The sequence below is a fragment of the Sinohyriopsis cumingii genome, chromosome 6 (genome assembly GCF_028554795.1).
Source record: "Sinohyriopsis cumingii isolate HCF-2022 chromosome 6, ASM2855479v2, whole genome shotgun sequence".
Taxonomy (NCBI): domain Eukaryota; kingdom Metazoa; phylum Mollusca; class Bivalvia; order Unionida; family Unionidae; genus Sinohyriopsis; species Sinohyriopsis cumingii.
This window is the reverse complement of record NC_142966.1, coordinates 125,693,476-125,713,469: the sequence shown is the minus strand read 5'-3', so window position 1 is coordinate 125,713,469 and position 19,994 is coordinate 125,693,476. Positions and strand designations below refer to the sequence as shown.

The window sequence follows — 19,994 nt, the reverse complement described above, 5'->3', positions numbered from 1 at the left end:
AGTCAGTCCAAAGTATAAACAAAAACAAGAAAATTGTGCAATCATATGATCAAAGCTTTCATTACGAAAGCTGCCTAACCTTCCAAGCAATCATCGCATTTACCAGATTTTTTATAAGCCTCGTTTTAAGCATTATAATCAGTTATAATGAGGCATATCGATCATCAGCCATAGTCTAGTCACGGAATTTAAATCGTGTGGTCGATCTTTTGTGATCAAACCGGTATCTATTTATCCGCTTTAATCTGGCGTCGTCTTGGCAATTTTTTTTTTTTTTTTATCTCGCTGAGACAAAAAGTAACAGAATGTTTTGAAATACATGTTAATTCATGAAGCACGTGTGCTGCCTCCAGTTTTCAATTAACATTATCGGAAACAGGTGCTACTCACAGACATTTTACTGTGTATACTTCCTGGTGTAAAACAGGAATATTGGAATTAATTTCATTCTAGGTGCATTTGAATATCATCGTGTAACGTTCGGTACAAAAATGCAACGTATTACTTCCATATTTTCTCGTTGTTCTATAATATCTGGATTTAGTTTTATTTTAATTTTAACATTCATAGAGCCTCAAGAAACATTTTTCTCCCATCCGCCATATTGGAAACCAGAGGAACCACGCGGGTATCGATTTTAAGACCATTTAGTCTTAATGACGTCACTCAAGTTGATCTAGAGTGAGTTCGATCACACTCTAGTAAAACCTCGGATGTGATGGAACTGGCTGATTAACCTTTACCAGACCGGCAAGTAGAGACAATCTCACGGTGCAACGTGAGAAGTTTGGAAGAACGAGACTACGTATTCTAACGATCCGTAGCATTGTCCTGCAGAAGCGAAAATTTGTACTACTCTCTTGCATAGAGCATGTATTGTCAGGTGAAAACAAGAACAAAACAAAACTGTAGCATTTGATGATCTCAATCTTAAGGGAAGAGGATTGGCTAGGCTGTCAACCAATCAGATAATTGAGCCTCGTTTGGAATATTGCAGTACATACTTCTTGGATACTCTCGGCCAGTACACATGTCTCTAAATTACACCAGACGCTGGCTGAACGAGAGCACTGTTGCTCTATGCCGACTACTTTATGGCTCAGAGACGCAGAGTGAAATGATTGCAGCGGAGAACGAATGCAATAAAGTCATTCTATGGTTTCAATATGTTGGATAATATCCACACTGCAACGCATAACTCGTAGACAATCTACCGTTGACCCGAAATTATATCTACAGTTTATATGCATCAGCCCAAACCGTGACTGCTACATCTTTGATAGCTGAATAATACTGATTCCCAACGCATCACGAGACAGTGCGATAAAGAGTACTGTCAGCAACTGTGTGAAGGAATCCAGCGCAGAGCTGAATCTGGAAACATCAGGGTATATACAGTGTCATCAAGATGGCTTTAAGCCCTACAATGAAAGGGGTCGCCCGCCGCCCCCCCCCCCCCGACATCTCTGACGGGAGAGATCACAGACCGTGAGAAACAGATGGTCAGATGGGTGGATCATAACTCAGAGCTATACTATCGAGAAACTTTAGTCACTGATGCGGCCTTTAGCAGCATAAAGAATCTGCCCACCATGGAGGAGCTGGACAAAGTGCCCACCTTAGAGGAGCTCACCAAAGCAATCGACTCCCTCCCAAACGACAAAGCACCAGGTCTCGACAGCATCTCGCCTGAAGCTATCAAAACATGGGAAACCAACATTGTTTCAGCCGCTACATGAGCTACTCTGCTTCTGCTGGGAGGGAGGAGCGGTCCCCCGAGACATTTGCGATGCCATCATTGTGAACCTTTACAAAAACAAGGGCGACAGCAGCGACTGTAACAATTACGCTCCTGAGTATCCTTAGAAAAGTGTATGTCCGCATCCTTCTCAACAGGCTGCAGCTGCTTGCGTACCGTGTGTACTCGGAATCCCAGTGCAGTTTCAGAGCAGGCAGGTCGACAGCAGACATGATCTTCTTCCTCCGACGACTCCAAGAGAAGAGCAGAGAGCAAGATCTTCCACTCTACATGATATTCATTGACCTCACCAAAGACTTCGACCTGGTCAGCAGGATGGGCCTATTTGAACTCCTCAGTAAGATCGGCTGCTCCCCAAACCTCCGCAGCATAATAATCTCTTTCCATGCCGACATGAAGGGAACAGTCCTGTATGATGGATCCTCCTCAGACTCCTTCCCCACCAACAGCAGCGTGAAGCAGGTCTGCATGCTGGCGGAGGCCCTTTTCGGGATCTTCTTCTCCCTGCTCCAGTCCTACGCCTTCGACTCGTTCACTGATGGCGTATATCTGCACAACAGGCCCGACTGAAGGCTGTTCAACCTGGCACGACTACGCTCGAAGTCAAAAGTAAGGTCGGTGCTCATCAGGGAGATTCTCTTTGGGGATGACGCGGCTCTTGTGACCCACACAAAGGATGCCCTCCAGAGACTGGGAGACCGTTTAGCTGATGCCTGCAAGCAGTTCGGGCTCACCATCAGCCTGGAGAAGAAATAATTCAGCTGGCAAGATACCGCCATTGCCCCTTCCATCAGAATTGACGGTGTCACCCTGGTACAGTCAACAACTTTACTTACATGGGGTCAACCATCAGCAACACTCTCTTGCTGGAAAGGCAAACACCATCATGGTACGACCAACGAAGAGGGTATGGGAAAGCACCGTTCTGACAGAGAACACCAAGATCCAAATCTACCAAGCCTGCGTTCTCAGCACCCTCCTATATGGAAATGATATCTGGTGCACCTACATGAGGCAAGAGTCGGCCGCTCCTCACTCCGTTTCAAGAATGTGTGCAAGAGTGACACGAATGCATGCGACATTTCACCTGACGGCTGGGAAGTGCAGGCCAAGGACCATGGCACCTGGAGACTGACGGTCCACAATGGCATAGCAGTCGCTGCTGTGAGGGGAGGCCAGCTGACGGCAGGAAACATGAGAGAAAGAAGAGCGCGGCAGCATCCCCGAAACTCAGACTTCCCAGTACGTCTGTACCAACTGCAATAGGGACTGTCACTCGCGCAAATGCCTGCACATCCACAGCAGACGATGCCAAAACCCCAAAGTTAGACGACACTCTAAGGGCGCTATATGCATGGTCTCTTGAGACTGAGCCTCCAGTGATGATTGATTCCGTGAACGATAGAGGAAACGAAGTTACGTTTAAGTAATTGTTTGATAGCTGCATAATTTTGATACCGAACATGATAGATGCAACTAAATTCTATGTAATTGATAGAATAATAATACCTTTATTTGCATGTCCATACCACCTCGAAAATCATTCTTCATAGTAACAAGCGTTTCACACGTCTAATTTAAATACCGTACAACGGAAGAAAATGTACTTCAACTAAACGTATACACCGAAATATTCTGGTTAGAAGAAAGGTCATTTAAAATTGATTTGGAATTGAAATAGTCTGGTGCTTTTTCTGTTAACACTACTCTAGAACTTCATTTCCATGTACTACAAATATTCAATATATAGAAAACATTAAATATATCAGAGAACAAAGTTACATAATGTATCGTATGACGTTGTTGTCGCATGGCGGATTAATTTTGAAATGATTGGCACTGTCATATGACGCTTTTTCATCCATCGAAAAGCTAAAATATTACACCATAACGCAAATTAGATCGGCTTTTCACGTTTTCCACAGCATCTACTTAATGAAGACAAAAAAATGATTCTAGTCGTGAAGATGAATAATTGACGCAAATGGTGCTTTTGATAGATAACACGTCTCACATGATGTAGCTTTTAAAATGGAACCTTTTCCTGATTACTTATATAGATAATACGTGTCTCACATGATGTAGCTTTAAAATGGGATCTTTTCCTGATTACGTACATAGATAGCACATGTCTTACATGCTGTAACTTTAAAATGGGATCTTTCCCTGATTACGTACATAGATAACACATGTCTTACATGCTGTAACTTTAAAATGGGATCTTTTCCTGATTAAGTATATAGATAACACATGTCTTACATGCTGTAACTTTAAAATGGGATCTTTTCCTGATTACGTACATAGATAACACATGTCTTACATGATGCAGCTTTAAAATGGGACCATTTCCTGATTACGTACATAGATAACACATGACTTACATGATGTAGCTTTAAAATGGGACCATTTCCTGATTACGCACATAGATAACACATGTCTTACATGATGTAGCTTTAAAATGGGATCTTTCCCTGATTACGTACATAGATAACACATGTCTTACATGATGCAGCTTTAAAATGGGACCATTTCCTGATTACGTACATAGATAACACATGTCTTACATGATGTAGCTTTAAAATGGGACCATTTCCTGATTACGTACATAGATAACACATGTCTTACATGATGTAGCTTTAAAATGGGACCATTTCCTGATTACGCACATAGATAACACATGTCTTACATGATGTAGCTTTAAAATGGGACCTTTTCCTGATTACTTATATATATAACACATGTCTTACATAGTTTTAAAATGGGACCATTTCCTGATTACTTATATCACTACAGTCCTCAAGGTATGAGGTGGCATACTCCTTAGTGATTACCAAGTGTTTTCGGATTTACATCTCTCCTGAAAGTAAAATTTAAAAAAAAAATAAAAATTAATACTTCCAGTCGACCACACGCAGGAAGTAATTATCACACTGTATATCTAAAATACCCACACGTTTGATATTGGCGTCTTAATTAACGTGATTTTACTTAAATGTATTTGTGGTTTAGTCGCCGTTGTTTCCTATTTTTTGAAATGGTGACACAGTCCTTTTGCAAAGTGTGAACCCTATCGTTAACATAAATCTCAATGTAGTCAAGTGATGTCCTTGCTTTCCAAGTACATCTGTAAAATAGCAATAAGGTAACTAGTGCGTCAGTATGAGCATGCGATAAGAAATTAAATAAAATGGTCTGAATGATGGCATTATCTAGGTGAAGTCTTCATTCAAATAAAATATGATTAATGCTAACGATTAAGTAATATTTATTATTATTGATGAGACGAAAACGTGGATAAAATCAGTTTTAGCTTATCATTTTTTTTAATCACCCAATTATGTAAGTCACTGGAAATCTCTTAAGCTGACAACTGCATTATATTACTATCTTTTCAGATAAAACCGTTGTTATTCACGATGATTAAGGCATGGCTCTTGCTTTTCTAAACGCAAAAACACATCAGAGAAGAAGAAGAATCTACATACATTCAAATCTGCTTCTACTAGAAAAACACACGTTACTATGTCCTGGCTTTTTTGACTGCTTACATTACAGCAAGTACTGTGACGCAATTCACATCTTCTTTCATGCATCACCTTCTGGTTGTATACATTTTAAAATCTAAGGAAAACCAACACAACACATGACCCCCCACCCCAAGATTGGAATTGTAATCTGTGTTAAAACATACTCCAACACAGACGAACAAAGGTTAGTGCAGTTTAGATAACGAAAATGAAATCATAAAGACATGAAGTTTTCAGACCTTGCATATCTGCGTTGAGTTTCTGCTAATGGATTGACAAAACACCTAGTAATGGGTTGACAAAATAACTATTAATGGGTTTACAAAATACCTGATATGCAAGATACTTACAAAAACGTCAGCTGAAACGGAAAATATGTCGATTCGATTCGACACGGTTGATTAGTACATACATCAAGACGATCGGATGAAAGTGCCTAGAAGATGTCGGATAGATTCATTGTGAATTATGACCGGCGAAATATATAGCACCTGTAAATTAATGACAGATATTCACTCTAATATTCCAGCCATATTCCATCATAGTAATGTACTTATATATATATATATATATATATATATATATATATATATATATATATATATATATATATATATATATATATATATATATATATATATATTGACAAAATTTATTTATTTGACAAAATATATATATAATTATATATATATATATATATTGACAAAATTTATTTATTTGACAAAATATATATATAATTATATATATATATATATATATATATATATATATATATATATATATATATATATATATATATATATATATATATTGACAAAATTTATTTATTTGACAAAATATATATATAATTATATATATATATATATATATATATATATATATATATATATATATATATATATATATATATATATATATATATATATATATATATATATATATATATATATATATATATATATATATATATATATATATATATATATATAATTTAAAATTAATTATTGACAAAAGACTAATTTGACGCTAATGTTGTATCAAATCATTTATCAAAGGCATTGACACGCTAAGTACTGATGTGTCATTTGTGATAGATAACAACAAATAACTTGGGGGAAAATTTGAATATTTTCTCTCTTTTTATTATTTCATGCATGGCTTATCGCCACTATTAACTGCATCATTGTTAAACCTTGTCTAGCTTATTGTGGAATAATTAAAGATACCGACACGTCGTTGATGTTGTAAATAATATTGATTAGTTTGATCTATGTGCGAAATATATATGATTGGAATAAGAAGACCGATATTCAGTTATAAAAAAAGTGTGTGATTCATTAACCATCTCCCCTCTCTAAAAAGATGTAGAGATCAAACTTTTTTACACGGTAATACACTGAACCCTTTTCCTTCCTTTTATCTATCTATCTATCTATCTATCTATCTATCTATCTATCTGTCCGTCCGTCCTCCATCCATCCATCCAATCTATCTATCTATCCATCCATCCATCTATTTATCTATCTATCAATCCATCCATACATCTATATATCTACCCACTCACCCACCCATCCATTATATATATATATATATATATATATATATATATATATATATATATATATATATATATATATATATATATATATATATATATATATATATATATATATATATATATATCCATAAACCCACCCACCCACCCATCTATCTCTCTATCCATCTGTTTGTCTCTGTCTATCTATGTATCTATCCATCCACACATCATCTACATATCTATCTATTTATCTACCTGTCTTCTACATATCTATCGAACTGTCCATCTATCCATTCTTCTATCCATCCATCAATCCATCCATCCATCTATCAATACATCTATTTATCTACTCAGGTACCCAACCACCAATGCATTATCGATCCATCCATCCATCGTTCGATCCATTCATCCATCTCTCTCTCTGTATATATATATATATATATATATATATATATATATATATATATATATATATATATATATATATATATATATATATATATATATATATATATATATATATATATCCACCTATTATCTATCTATCCATCCACCCACCCACCCATCCATTATCTATCTATTCACCCACCCATTTATATATCGATCTAACTATCCATCCATCCATCAATTCATCCATCCTTCCGTCCGTCCGTTTATCCGTCTATCTATATATATATGCATATGTGTCTGTCTGTCCGTCAGTCAGTCAGTCAGTCCGTCCGTCTGTCCATCCATCGATCCATCCATCCATCTATCTTTCGTTCTTTAACATGTATTGATACTTTCATGGAAATTCTGAGCTGCTAAATAGAGCGATTGTTTAGGAGATACGATACTAAAATATTACACAATCATTTAAATTATTTGTCCAAGTTCCAAATCGTACTACATAATTCGCTGCGATCTTTCGGTGCACGGATGTGCAGGAATAAAATATGCACTTATTCTCCGCTCTATCTGCTTGCTTTGGCAAAGAAAAATTATTGAATATAGGAAATGCAGCGATCCTGCCATTCAGATTCAAAAGATTTATTTTTTTTATGACGGAACTACTTTAGAAAATCATTCGTCATAGTATAAACAGAAGCTTGAATATCTATTTTCTTGTGCCAGATTACATTCCGTCCTATCAAAAGTGCAACATGGAAATTTTCTGAATTAATTGCCTCGCTCTCTGGAGAACATACGTTCGTAAAGAATTATCACACAATTCATTCTCGATATCCACATGCCAAATACAGTTGTCTGATTTAAAACTCACTAATGTTATGTTTGTTATATATTTAAACTTAAAATAAAGAAAATTACTGGAAATTATTGGTAACATATTTTAATATATTGTGTTTTATATTTCTTCTTTTATTTCTTCTTTTTAACATTTGATCATATCCTTATATTTTCACACCTTTATTGGGCTAAGCGGTTTAAATCCAGAAGACACCATGTCTTCATAAACATTTCTCAAGTAATAAATGCATGTTTCATAAATACGTTTCAAAGGAATCAATATTTGACCCCAAAAGATCATTAATCCAAAATATGTTTTAAAAAATAAAACATTTGTAGATGAATTAATGAATTTATTTCTGTGTACTTTCCGAGGTAATATAATCTGTCAAGAGCAGAACATAACTGCCAAATGACAACTAAATCATTTCCATTTTGGAAATCCGTGACATGCATAATCAGACGTAATTGTATCTCTATCTATGTATCGAGTGGTTTAAATTTAGTTTTCTTTATGACTCATCGAATATACGTACTGCCACATCACAGAGAGAGAGAGAGAGAGAGAGAGGTGTCCTGCTAACGAGTCTCACGACTGCTCCGTATAATTCACGTTTTTATCTGTCCCTATACTTCATACAATTTGTTAAATTTGTACATGTCAGTGTTTAAACGTAAGCAAGCAGAATAAGCATCGAAACTGCTATATTATTTACTTACCAGCTATATATTATTTACTTACCAGCTATATATTATTTACTTACCAGCTATATATTATTTGCTTACCACCAGCTATATATTATTTACTTACCAGTTATATATTATTTACTTACCAGCTATATATTATTTACTTACCAGCTATATAGTATTTTTCTTACCATCTATATATTATTTGCTTACCAGCAAACATGTATGTCTTAAATGTAGAATTCAAGCTTTATGTTGTTATCTACGAACCTAAAAATGTATTTCCCACCACCACAAAAGATAACCTTTTGTCCTCTTGTCATCTAGGAAAAACGGCACACGTCTAATATTACACGAAAAAGTATAAGATGTCTTTCTACAGAAGTACAACTTCCTTTCCATGTTTTCTAGTCGTATTTGTGCCATATTGAAAACGATACACAAGTCATCATGGTTATTGACTGCACATGTCGACCTCAGGTCTCAGAGCTTTTCAACGCATATATTGTTACGAAGCCATGCACTGACACGAACTATGGCATCCATCAAAGATAATAATAACGTTTTGGTCATCATTTATATATGGTGAGATCATATGGATTGAAGATTTACAGTCATCAATACCTTACTGTTGACTAGGTTATTTTATCTTCTGGCAAGCAAACAATTATATATATATATATATATATATATATATATATATATATATATATATATATATATATATATATATATATACACGCGTCTTTGAAAATAATTTGTATTTGATACTGCGTCTCTGATAGCTCTTTTCTACTTGGGCGATATCAGTCCTTAACAAAGGCTAATGATTCCGTTTGGTCTGACGGCTTACAGTTGGGACTATAACAGCGTAAACCTATTATCTCCATTATCAAGTCTGCTCTAATACGCTCTGACCCCACCCCCATTTCTACACACCAGACTTGAGTGTCCTACTTTATCTATCCAGTCGAAGTACTATCAGTCGAGAAATCGGCACTTCGCATTGTTGTAATTTTTATCGTTTATTTATACTATTCCTGTAGAACTTCCAGTTCCTAATGCTAATTGTGGGCAGGTACATATACAAAAAATCCTTCAATTTTATCATATATAACCTTTGCTTGAAAAAAATTCAAATTTCGCAAGAATACATAGCAATGGGATATTTTAAACACATGGATATCCACTAAAGTCTACTACATGTATTGTTTTGCAACATACTTTTGGCATCAATGACAGGTAAACTTCTTATCTTTAGAGACAGATGTAATTATCGAGAGAGCATATATGATGTCATATCTTTTCATCCTTTGGAGTCTTCACGTAAGCGAAAGTGTGTGTGTGTGTGTGTGTGTGTGTGTGTGTGTGTGTGTGCGTGCGTTTGTGTGTTGTTTATAGTTGTAAAGATGCAAAACAATTTAGAGGTAATTTCGCAATACATTCTGTCTGGGTCAGCGTGATATTACGTTACACATATGGGTTTGACTCGCCATAAGTTGGTGACTGCGAGGGATGGAATCTGTTCTGTTTGGGGCGTGGATTGAATTCTAATTAGTATGGTTCGCTTGGCTAACGGTAAGAGCCAGATAAAAGTGCAATGTTACCAAAAGTTCAATAGCGGTAAAAATGACAAGAGTTGAAACGAACTATGTACCAAAGCCATATTTATTTAAAATATCTAATGACATTTGAAACTATTTACCAACTACATATGTTTGATGGATTAGAATTTATCTACTATTCATATTTAATTTAATATGGATTTTACTTTAGTATAAACTATTTACCATATACATATATTTGATCTGATGTGGTTTTAATTCAGTGTAATGTTACGAGTCTATGCTCTTAAAATAAGCAACAGAAAATAATGAAGGACAACAAGCTTTGTAAAATGTAAAAAAATATTTCCTTTGAATACAAAGTAAGAAAAGAAAAAAAAAAGAACTTACGGTATTGCGAATTAAATCCGAAAATAATCCAAGAATTACAGACAGAAGTCCTAATAATTTAAAGTCCTGAATAAAACTCAGCACAAGCCCCGAAAAAAAATCGAAAAACTAAAAGTGATGCCAGGTCGGTTATAGCTTATAGAATTTAAGATGTGTCAGCAGTCTTTTGTGGAATCACAGAAATATAATTCCAGGTTTGAATTCCGTATAGATTCCAGTGAATGTTTTTATCCTAGAATTTTATCAGAGCACTTTGTATTTCCAGAGAAAATAATCACTTGAATTCAATAGTTTGATCAAAAAACATTCCAGCCGAAAACTACTGGTAACAACATATAATATACAACTTGAAAGTGTTACGTTCTTTGGTTCATACAAACATAACAAGAAAAAGCAAAAACAACAAGCATTGTAAAATTGAACAAATAATTTATCTTCCTAGAAAAACAAGTTAAAAATGAGTAAAGAAACTTACGGTTTTACGAATCAAATCCAAAACTAGTCAAAGAATAATCCAAGAATTAAAAAATGGAAGTCCTAGTATTTAAATTCCTAATGAAACTGAGTTCGAAACCCGATGAAATTTAAATGGAAGTCGATGATGTATGCTGTGGTCGGCGTCGTACTGATATATCAACAGTTCTGTGTTGAATCACAGAAAATGATATTACAGTGTTGGAATTCAGTGTAAATTTCGGAAACTGTCCTTTTCTAGGAACTAATTTAGATCACAAGTATTTCCAGTGAAAGCAATCTTGAAATCCAAATAATGTGAAGGAAAAAAAATTAAACTCAAACTGATCACAACAAAACGTCTTTAAGTGTCAATGGTTTAAAGCCCGATTGTCCAAATGCTCTATAGAAAGCAGTTATACACTATTTTAAGACGCAAAACAGATTGAGGGTCACATGACCACCCTTCTAGAATAACATAGAAGCTATTTACATGCCTAACATTGGGTATTCCCAGTATGGCCTTGACTAAAACCAATGATTTTTACTCTGGGAAAGAATTTTTAAAATAATTAAATTGTGTTTACTTCAACTCTTACGGATTCTGAATCAATGTTAGGAACTATGTCACCATTAGATACAAAGTTTCTTCATTAGGTGTTCACGAAAAACAGTCAGGTCAAACTGAATTTCTGGAAAATGTCGACTCCAGTAAATAAAGTTACATTACAATAGCAAGTAATGGAATTAAAAAAAAATTAAAAGTACCAAACAATTAAATGAAATCAAATATACATAACAAAAGTGGTAGATGTTAAAGCCCTCGCAGTATATATATATATATATATATATATATATATATATATATATATATATATATATATATATATATATATATATATATATATATATATATATATATATTTCTCTACTTGCCCTCATGTCACAATTAGCATTTAAAAAAAACAAAATCATTACCTAATGGAAAATAACCTTCTAGAACAGTAGTTCCCAAACGTGGTTATTTTCAGCGCCTCTAACTTACCCCGTGAAAAGCACCACCACCCTCGGCAATCCGACCGCACACTTTGGGAACAATTGTTCTAGATTAGTCCTGGTGTTTTACAAAACAATAACCTGGATTATGTATAATTCACTTAAGAAATTCCGACTATTTGACTCAAATAAATATATTTACTTCTTATATTAATAATGATCCTGATATTACGCCCATACACAGAGAGAATAATTTCGTTATATATTAGTTATTTACGCTAAATGAAATATAAAAAAGACAACCAGGTCACGTAGAAATGAACTGAGTTTTGGATAAGGTCAAGTCCGGCATACAACGTTACATTACAAATGCATGCAATGAAAATATTTTTTTTAAACTAACAAACAAACAAATAAATTAAATATACATAACAATAAATAACTTAAAACCTACACATATTCGATTTGATATGGATTTTAGTTTAGTATAAACTATTTGCCAACTACACATAGTCGATTGAAACTGGAATATAATCTGGTATAAACTATTTACGAACTACACATATTGCAAGTCATATGGATTTCAATTTATTATTTATGGGTTACTGCATTTGTATTGGAAAATATGAACGAGTGTTTCGGATGTTAATACTGCACAACCTTGGGAGTGAAGTATATCCATCTGACAAAACGAGTTCATATTTTCCCATACAAATGCAGTAACCTTTTTATTATATGCTCATTTTCTTATTTTATCTAATGCTTAATTATATTAACGAAATACACTACAAGAAACAAGGTAACTGAATGTTTGCCGTATTTATTACTGCGCACATTACTCCGCCCAGATAAATATGAACTTAGTCGCGCGCTCGACATAACTTTGGAAAGAAAATGGCGTGTCTAGTTAAAATTGAAATTTGGAGTCATATTGTGAATGAAAGCGCATTGCAACAACTTTTCCATTTGATCTGGAATGAATAGATCTTGGGGGTTTTTTTATTCTTCGAAATTTCGTGATTATGAATCGGATTTGTATGTGACAATTCCACATGAAATACACCGGATTGAAGAAGCGAGGGAGAAGCGTGTTGACATCTGCAGATGTGCAAATATGAAGTCTTTCAATTGCAATTATCAAAAAGACGCTATGGAATTTAATGATTATTTCATTTTGAGTGCAGTAAGGAGGGTGTAATTGTACTTATATTCGAAATTACAGTACAATTTCGAAATGTGTAATTAATATTGAGAACCTATGAAATCGCTTATGTAATTCGGATTTGTAGAACTAAGGAAGTACATTTTGAATAAATTCAGGATGTAAAACTGTAAGTATGTTTTTTTGCCATTCTTATTACCAGCTAAAGAAGACAGTTTATCCCTTGCCAATTGTATGTTATTTGTATGGACCTTTTCTTGCGTCAACTGTACAGCTAAGCTAAATTCGAAACATTGTATCAAAACAGTTAACGTGGAATGTGCCAAAGCAGCTGGAATGTGGTAGTCCGCGAAACATCTGCTTTACTTCATTCAGAAACAAATTTATTCAACCAAAACGTAAAGCGCCTACTACGCGAATGTACATGATTTGTTTACCAATCAAAAGTGCTGGCGTCTGCGTCTATTGTTTGTTTACAACAGAAAGTAGTTCCTTTTTGCACGTGAATGCAATTTGAAGGTGTGCAATATCGTAAAATATCGAACGATTCTTACAATGTAAAGTTAACGAAGAATAAAATGAGCATATAACAATAATATTAAAAAAACTATTTACGAACTACTCATAATGAAAGTCATATGGATTTTAGTTTAGTGTAAACTATTTTGGAACTACACATATTACATTCACTATGGACTATAATTTGGAATAAACTATCTTCAATGTGTCAAAGCCATTTTTGTCCCAAACGTCTAGTAGTCCCTTAAAAGGGAAATGTTTTCCACTGCGTGTGCGTCTCAGTAACATAATTTGGTGTTGTAAATTACGTTCGTGTGTGCGTGAATTATTTTAAATGCACCGATCTGAACTTTTATTAATCCTTAACTCTCTCTCTCTCTCGCTTTATTATGAAATTTTATATATATATATATATATATATATATATATATATATATATATATATATATATATATATATATATATATATATATATATATATATATATATATATATATATAATAATAAAAATCATATGGCGAATAACAGTATTTTCAAGTGCACTGGATCCAGCAAGGGATCACGTATGTCAGGGATTGATTAAGATAAATACAATAAACTGACAACGAACAGGGCAAAACTAGTATCCAAGTAGCCTGAGCTCTTTCGACTCATTGAAAGCGCTACGGCTAGTTAGATACTAGTTTTGTACTGTTCGTTGTCAGTGTATTGCACACACACACAACACACACACACACACACACACACATATATATATATATATATATATATATATATATATATATATATATATATATATAGTTAGAGAGAGACAGAGAGAGTAAAAAATAGAGGAGGAGGGGATATTAAAATGTTTAAAAACAAATTTTAGGTACATTCATCGGTTCTATATTAAGTCGAGCAATGAAATGAACTCGTTTGATGTTGATACAAATATGTTTCAGCCTCACTGCATTATCGTTATTTACCATCTCTCGTTTAGGATCAAAACAAGTAAACATTTTTTTTCTTGTTTAAATAGGGCCTGCTTATTTTTACGGGATTTGAATGATCTTGACAAACATGGAAGTAAAACGTAGCAATTTTAATCGGATAAGTACAGCCCTAAAAAGACATCTCATTAACATTAATTGGTGTTTCGCTGTTCTTTAGAGTTCAGAGTCGAATATAGCAGAATAGTTAATTGGAAAATTGATCCAGGCTATATTGTAGGTATGCATGATTAATTCCCTTAGTGCCAGGGGGAATTTCATACAATTTATGTTTTGGGTTACTGACACAATTTACTGGATTCATATACGTTTCAGGTACTGAAAATAACCCAAACAATATTGATCCAAACATTCTCGACGCTTTAATTAATTCCCATTCCCGTATACAGTAAAATACATCCCCTGTGGAATTATTTAGTAATGCAATCTTACATACCTACATTTATCGTATAAGCAGACATCGTATTATCCCTCTGTCTAAACTACAGACAGAAAAAAGCAACAAGCGTACATTGTCATTGTTTTAATTATTATTGTTGTTTTAACGTCATATTTCAGACAGACTATACATGACGGCCAGTTTATCTGGTGGAGGAAGAACCAGGGTAAACACCGGGGAAAACCGCCGGCCCACGGTAAGTTAGAGATCAGACATGTGAGATTAACAATTGCTTGTAAGGTCAAGTTTAGGGTAAGACATTTTGTTATCGTGGGTCTTAAACACTGCTGGATATTTTCTGAACAAACCAAAGGACAATGAAGTAAGGTAGGTAAAGTTGCGAATGTCCTCGACGAGTGAAAAGCCGAACTGTTTAATTGATTACTCTGACATCTCTTTTGTGTTCTATACACTATTTTACCAGACCACACAAATGACACATATAGCAAGTTCTTTCTTTATTGTTATCGTATAGGCAAAATATTGTATGAAAGAAATAGAAGTTTGGCACACACATATCATATAATAAACGCAATAATATAACGGCGGATAGGGGCAAAACGTGGTGAAACAACAAGATAGATAACTAAATGACTGCGGAGGTAGGTAGGTAAAAAATGTTACTGGCTCAAAGGTACTAAATGTATCCTTTTGTCATGTTTATTTTAGGCATTGCAGCTTATGCCATTTTCCTGATATACTTCATAAGCGAATGGAAAATTTCACCTCCATCTACTAGTCGCTTTTGGGTATGTGAGAAAGCTTACCAGTAGCTTTTCGTGGGTCGGTGGTTCTTCCCGGGTTCTTCCTCCACCATTAATACTGGCCGCCGTGCATAGGCTATCATGTGTTGAAAAATGGCGTTAAACCCCACAACAACAAATAGTCGCTTTATCCCTTACACCATTAACAAGCGAGCATGACAAATTTCGACTTCCGGTAATGCCTCGACGTTTAGCTATGGTTGACTGTTCTTTTGCGATTAGCTGATTTAGCATACATGTCGGCCGCGCTGGAAGTATGCTGTAAGTATTCTTTGTGAAGACAACGGCCCAATTAAGCAAAGGCCTTCAAGCAGTTATGATCTAATTCCTTCAAATGAGCAGTACTCTCTTTCTCTCTCTCTCTCTCTCTCTCTCTCTCTCTCTACACAGAGTAATTCTTCTTGAATAACAGCATTGCAGTTATGGCCCCTGTGTATAATGGACCTACGCATATATAATCTTCAATGATAGCCCCAAATATATACATACGCGTTTTAGACATAGGAAAATATTCAATATCATAGCGCCCTTTTGATACAGTGTATGCATTTTCTACATTTAGAAAGCAAAACGTTCATCAGAAAACAAACACTGATAGAAACACGTTTCCCATTTTCTCTCGAATCATTCAGACTGTCATTATCGACCACCCAAAAAAGAAGGATTAATTTTGTCAAATATTGCCATAATCCTGAGTGGTTATAATCTTGTATTCCAAATTATATTAATGTGCAGTTTTCGTAGCATATTAATTTAGTGTTTTCTCAGTAAATGTAACTGATCAGAATATGGTCGTCAATGGTCGTATTCAGTCTCAGTGAAGCACATTTCGTTATTTATTAAGAAACAAATGCTTCCTATAGATAACTGTAGGTAATATCAGGACTCAGAGTACTAATTCAGTTCCTATAGTAAACCTATGCAAACACCATGATATGAAAAATTCAATAACTTTAAATTTCTGAGTGTTTATGATCAAACCTATATTTATCAGTATAGATGAAACCTGGATATGAGCTTCTGTGTGGAGGAAAGGATATGAGCTGTGGCATTTTCTGGACCTGCATGTGTCTGTAAAAAGTCGTTTCAATTCCGCATCAAAGAGTCAGGTGCTAATTTTAGTAATGAGTGTTCCAAACTCAAGACTGTTAAAGGACTGAAATTCCATCAATAAAACAATGTCTATTTTTTCACTTGCAACTTGGATAAGCTCTCAAAACATTCTTTTTCCAAAAACATAACTTGCATTATTAACCAATCCTGGCCAGCCTAACCCATATATACTCTATTTTATGTTCACCCATTTCCAGGTTGGTTCCCATGTTTCTATATAATTAGTACTATGTGTCCATCAGCGCCAAGGTGGCAGGGGACGGTTTCGTAAATTGACACCTGGCAAATTTCTTAACTTAAGGCTATGGTGTGGCTTTTCGAGCTCTTACTGTGGAATAATTAAATATATGGATCTGTGTGTGAATTTGGTCTTTCCGGCTTGTGTTGTTCTTGAAAGTGATGTGAGGCATATTCACCTCATGTAGTCACTGCACAGTATGTTGCCAGTGAAATACCAATAGTCGGCTAGGAAGCAGAGCTGGCCACTTATAGCAGCAGACAAGCTGGGTCATGGCAAGTAGAATATCACAAAAACTGCTTGAATAACACCTATTTTGAACTTCATCAATGTATTAAGTACAGAATGGTTTGCAAAACTATCACTCAGGAAATAGGCTTGTTTTGCATGGTTAGAATCACGTGCTCTCAAAAACGGACCTCGGATATGAGAAATGCATGTATAGATTTATGGTCGGGTGCATGAACTTTGTATTCTATGAATTTCCACTGACTTATCAGGTCAAGGGAATAATATTCGTGTATTACACTTTATTATAACTATTTACAAGTATTGACCTTTTTGACCTCACTTATGAATTTAAATTGTTAACGAATTTTTTATTATGCATGTGTATGTAACATTCAATTTGTGCATAGACCACTCCGGTGGCCTAGTGGTTAAAGCGTACGCCTTGGAAGCGGGAGGTCGTGGGTTCGAACCCCGGCCGAGTCATACCAAAGACTTACAAAAATGGTACTAACAGCTGTCTCGGTAGGCTCTAAGCATTAAGATGCTAGTGTTAGGACTGGTCGGCCTGGTGTCAGGATGATGTGACTGGGTGGGACATCATACTACATGTTTGCGGCATGATGCCCCAGTGCTAGACATCACTATAAACTGCCACACTGCAGACATCGTAGCGATATGACTGAAAAATTGTTAAAGCTACGTTAAAAATCCTAATCACACACACACACACACACACACACATAAAACGTTTCCCTTGCAGCCTTAAGAGGAAATTATTCAAGTACCTTGTCACGTTGTGTGAGAACATTTTATAACGATTGTTGCTTATGTTTATAAATATCTGATAGAATTCGTAATTCAAAATACTTTGGGTAATGTCAATACGTTTTATATAATATTACGACTTTAGTCCGATTCTGAAACAAAGAAAATACCTGTCCGTGAATTAGCCATTGCGTAACTTTAAATTCGCCGTTACTTTTTTTGAAGAAATTTGTCACGGGGCGAGAAACTCTGTTGATTGCAACAAGCAGTGATATCACCGGTCGGCTTAGGCTTGGCGGCCGGAAACTCGACATTGTAACACCTCAGTTATACAAACCCAGACCGTTTTCAAAGAGACTACCGGTATCCCATCAGAACAAAGATAGTAGAAATTTGGTTTCTCATTATTCTGTTTAGTCCATTGTGAAAGAATTAATGCACGTCTGGACATTGGCGAGAGCAGATCGTAGAAAGTTGGAGACACTGGACTGCGCTCCGAGTGTCGATGTTGTGCGGTCGTTAAAAGAGCGGGAAGTTAGTCAAGGAACTTCGGACGAGATTAGAACAAAGGCTTCTGAGGCAAAATATCTTCGCCCGAATCTGTCTCACTTCCTAACTAGGTGTCTACGATTTAAACGGTATTATGTGCATTTAATTTAGTAGAAATTCAGTCTTCCATGTATAACTGAATAACTACATGTCATAATGTAGTATATAAGGAATTAGTAATATTCAAGATTAATATATGTAATTATTAGTATAAAATCAAAGTGGATGGTGTAATCTGCTACGATGTTGCATCATTGTGCGGAGCTGAATTTAATAGTGAGTAGATAGACCATGTACTTGTTTGTATTTTAATATATAGTCGTGGGTTGTGCAGATTTAGGCCTAATTGGACTTGTGCATTTTTAATTTGGCATTTCTATTTGTATGTGTCTTTTATAATTTATAAGGTAGGGAATGCGTAGGAATATTGTTGATGTTGATAGTTACTATTTAGAGAATTAGGGGTATATATGTATGTATCAGAAGTCGTGATATTATTGTTGTTGTTATAACCTTTGTTATAGAACAAGCGTGTGTGCAATATTTAGATGTGAGTGTATGAGCTGACCTAATGATTTAATTGCCATTATGATAATAAAAGATCTGTGAGAATGTGTTAATTCTCCTGTGTTCGAACAAGGAGGCACACTTGTACGTCTCTTCCGGGTGGGAACGAACGTCACCCGAAGATTAGAGAGGAGAAGACGTGGAGAGCACGTAGAGATTGGCTGTTGTGCGAGGAAGGAGGGCCGGAGAGGGAAAGGATGTTACCAGAAGTACCAACAAGGAGAGCCGAGAAAGGAATACAAGGCGGAAGTTACAGATTAGTGACATAAAAGAGACACGAGAAGAAAACACTCTCACCTTTAATTTCGCGGGATGAAATAACTGGCAATTTGGATAGGTGGTGTACTGATTGGAAGCAGTTGCATTACAAAATTGTCATGTAATTGTGGAATACTGTGATATAGTTTATTAAATTGTTATATCTTTCACCTTATTGATTTTATAGTTTAGCACCTAGACCGTCGGCTTTACTGACTGGGGGCCTGGAGCTATTTAACCTTTAAATTGGCCGTCC

At 35.1% G+C, this 19,994-nt stretch overlaps 1 protein-coding gene across 6 annotated transcripts in view; it reads right to left on the bottom strand.

The window, feature by feature from the left end:
• The window catches only part of LOC149797899 (transforming growth factor beta activator LRRC33-like), a 96,856-nt gene that overhangs the window by 13,251 nt on the left and 63,611 nt on the right, over window positions 1–19,994 (bottom strand). Inside the window, exon 2 of one of the 6 annotated variants that reach the window (XM_089962939.1) lies at window positions 5,637–5,777. The exons of the other annotated variants lie outside the window; for them this stretch is intronic. The gene's annotated coding sequence lies outside the window, so the exon portion shown is untranslated. The remainder of the gene's footprint in view (window positions 1–5,636; window positions 5,778–19,994) is intronic. 6 annotated transcript variants of the gene reach the window in all.